Below are 3,605 nucleotides of genomic sequence, written 5' to 3'. Positions count from 1 at the left end.
ATCAGTTCCTTGCCATGTATCTCCAGTTCTTTGCTATGTCTCTCCAGAGGGCTGCTCTTAACATGACAGCTGACTTCCCTAAGAGTGAATGTGTGAGAGAGTGAGAGTGTGAGAGGGAACATCAAAGATAGAAGCCATGGTCTTTATGGAACCTAATCTCAGATGATAAGCCATCACTTTTTAAAATTTTTATTTATTTATTTTTGTTTGCATTGGGTCTTCGTTGCTATGTGCGGGCTTTCTCTAGTTGCAGCAAGTGGGGGCTACTCTTCGTTGCGGTGTGCGGGCTTCTCATTGTAGTGGCTTCTCTTGCTGCGGAGCGCAGCCTCTAGGCACGCGGTCTCAGTAGTTGTGGCTCGCGGGCTCCAGAGCACAGGCTCAGTAGTTGTGGTGCACAGGCTTAGTTGCTCTGCAGCCTGTGGGATCTTCTGGGACCAGGGCTCAAACCCGTGTCCCCTGCATTGGTAGGCAGATTCTTAACCACTGCACCCCCTGGGAAGTCCCTAAGCCATCACTTTTTGCCATACTCTATTTGTTAGAAGTGAGCCACTAATCCAGCCCACACTCAAAAGGAGCGGGTTGCAACCTTGACTGCTTGGATCAGTACATTTCTTATTTGCTGTGCACAGGACTCCTCTGTCTTAAGTCATGAGCTAGTATAACCTTCGCATGCTGGCTCAAAGCAGCTAAAATTCCATAGATATTCTCTGTCCTTTTAATTTTCTTTGCTTTGAACTACTTCTTTTCCAGTAGGTTAGATTCAATCAAACTAGATCCCTCTTTAAAATATCCTACAAGAAGTCATAATACACATTTATATGTTAATAAAGATAGCCATCTTCCTAAAGAAGTCTTTTCTGTCTTTCAAAAAGTATGTAAAATATTTGACTCCATATTTACATTTATTTGGACATGCCTTGTTTGGTTGCTGCTTTTCATTCCCGAATTACTTTTGGGGGAGGGAGGACATTTTTTCACAGTGGAAAATCTTTCCACTAAGGTCACTTTGAATATAATTTTTCAGGACATGTGATTCTTTTTGAGAGAGCTCTATGAATTAAAAATTGTATTATTATTTTTGTATTAATGCATAGCTAAAGGTGTGCTTATCAAAATCACAGCAAGGGCATTGCTACTATGGAAAGTATACAAATTCTGTTTTTATTATATGATCTGCTCCAATGGGACTATCGCTAATAGAAGAGAACGAACAATCCTAACATTTTTTGCGTTGTGTGAATTAGAATGCCCTTATAATCTTCTACTTATTAAATTTGTGTCTACTTCAGATTTTAATAAATATATCTCATATCCTGTGAAATGTATTGCTTTTCTTTTTCATATGATTTAATTTTTTCCCCAATTCTTAAAAGTTTTTAGTTTAGGGACTTCCCTGGCAGTCCAGTGGTTAAGACTTTGCCTTCCAATGCAGGGGGTGCGGGTTCAGTCAGGGAGCTAATATCCCACATGCCTTGCGGCCAAAAACCAAAACATAAAACAGAAGCAATATTGTAACAAACTCAATAATGACTTTAAAAATGGTCCACATCTAAAAAGTCTTTTTTTAAAAAAAGTTTTTAGTTTAACAAAACTAATTTTGGAGTTGTCCTCTTTCAAAAATCTGTTGCTAAAGCTAATTGAGCATTAATGACCATATTATTATCCCAGTGCTACAGCAGGGCATGGCATTATGTTGAGAGCCATGTGAAATACAGGCATGAACGTTTTGTGCTGAGGGGTCTAAGAGTCCAGAGACAAACTCTAAAGGCAAGAAAATTGAAGTGTAATCACTGTACATAGGTAATGCAGAAGTGCAAAAGTCATTTTCACTTACATCTTAGAACATGATGTATATTTCATTATCCTTTGTCAAAAATTTTATTCATTGAACAAAATATATTGACTACCCACATATGCTACTTCTGAGCTGAGGACAGTTACTCTCTTCAGAGCTCATAGTATGATAAACAGGAGTAAATGCTAGAAATCTCCTTTTTGTCAAATTTAAGAATTAAGAGCTTTTTAAGAAACAAGATTTTATTGTGAAATATATTATACATACATAAACTTTTTTTTTTTTTTTTCCCGGTACTCGGGCCTCTGCTGTGGCCTCTCCCATTGGAGAGCACAGGCTCCGGACGCGCAGGCTCAGCGGCCATGGCTCACAGGGCCAGCCGCTCCGCGGCATGTGGGATCCTCCCGGACCGGGGCACGAACCCGTGTCCCCTGCATCGATCGGCAGGCGGACTCTCAACCACCGCGCCACCAGGGAAGCCCCATACATAAACTTTTGACCAGAAACATTCACCACCCTTTAGCTGATGAAGAATATATTGAATGTTAATGGTTTAACTATGTAACAGTCCTTTAAAATCCTCTCATCAAAGAAGGACATTAAACAGTCACTTTAATTCTTTCCAAGCAACATTATCCACAAGTTTTAGTGCTCTTAACATGTTAGTTCCAGATCAAAGACCTTCAGTAGTTCCTCTTTGTTCACAGAGTATACCCCAAACTTTTAAGCCAAAACTATGAAGAATTGTGGTCACAGAAGACTTTTCTAGTCCCATCTTTCATTATTTTATTACTTTCCAGCTTCGAATTTCATAGTGAATTGTTGTTACAACACTGTATTTTAACCAAACCATTCTCAGGCTCTGAGCTTTTTGTCTCCATGCCTTTCTATGTGCTGTTCCCTTCACCTGGTTCTTTAACTGGTTCTTAACCAGGGGCGATATTGCCCTTTCCTTCCTCCTCCTACCAGGGACATTTGGCAATGTCTGAAGACTTTTTCGTTGGCACAGCTGGAGGGTGCCACTGGTGGGTAGAGGCTAGGGATGCTGCTAAACATCCTGCAATGCGCAAGACAGACACCCATGACAAAGAATGATCTCTTCCAAAACATTCCTAGTGCCAAGGTTGAGAAACTCGACCTAGACAGTCCTGCCCTTTGCCCTTTGTTCAAATTCTAACCATTCTTTATGGCCTCTTTTAATGACTACCTCCTCCGTGAAAGCTGGTCTTGGTCTTTCCGTCCGCATAATCACTCTTTTGACTTTGAGCCTTCCTAGGCAAAGTATTTTTTCGCACTTAGTATTTTTATTTTTTATTTAAGATGATTTTTTAAAGAGAACTTTTAGATCCACAGCAAAATTAAGAGGAAGGTACAAAGATTTCTCATATACTTTCTGCTCCCATATGTGCATAATTTCTACCATATCAACATCCCTCACTAGAGGGGTACTTTGTTACAATTGCTGAACCTCCATTGACACATCATAACCATCCAAAGCCCATAGTTTACACTAGGGTTCATTCTTGATGTTGTACCTTCTGTGGGTTTGGAAGATGTCTAATGACATGTATCCATCATTATATTATCATACAGAGTATTTTCACTGCCCTGAAAATATCTCTTCTCCACCTCCCACAGCCCCCAGCCCCTGGCAACCACTGATCCTGTTACTGTCTCCACAATTTTGCCTTTTCCAGATGCCATATAGTTGGACTCATACAACTATAAGTAATTAGCCTTTTCAAATTGGCTTCTTTTGCTTAATAATATGCATTTAAATTTCCTCTATGCATTTTTATGACTTAACAGC

Source organism: Phocoena phocoena, chromosome 9 (genome assembly GCF_963924675.1).
Source record: "Phocoena phocoena chromosome 9, mPhoPho1.1, whole genome shotgun sequence".
In the NCBI taxonomy this organism is placed as follows: domain Eukaryota; kingdom Metazoa; phylum Chordata; class Mammalia; order Artiodactyla; family Phocoenidae; genus Phocoena; species Phocoena phocoena.
This window is presented reverse-complemented; position numbering follows the sequence as displayed.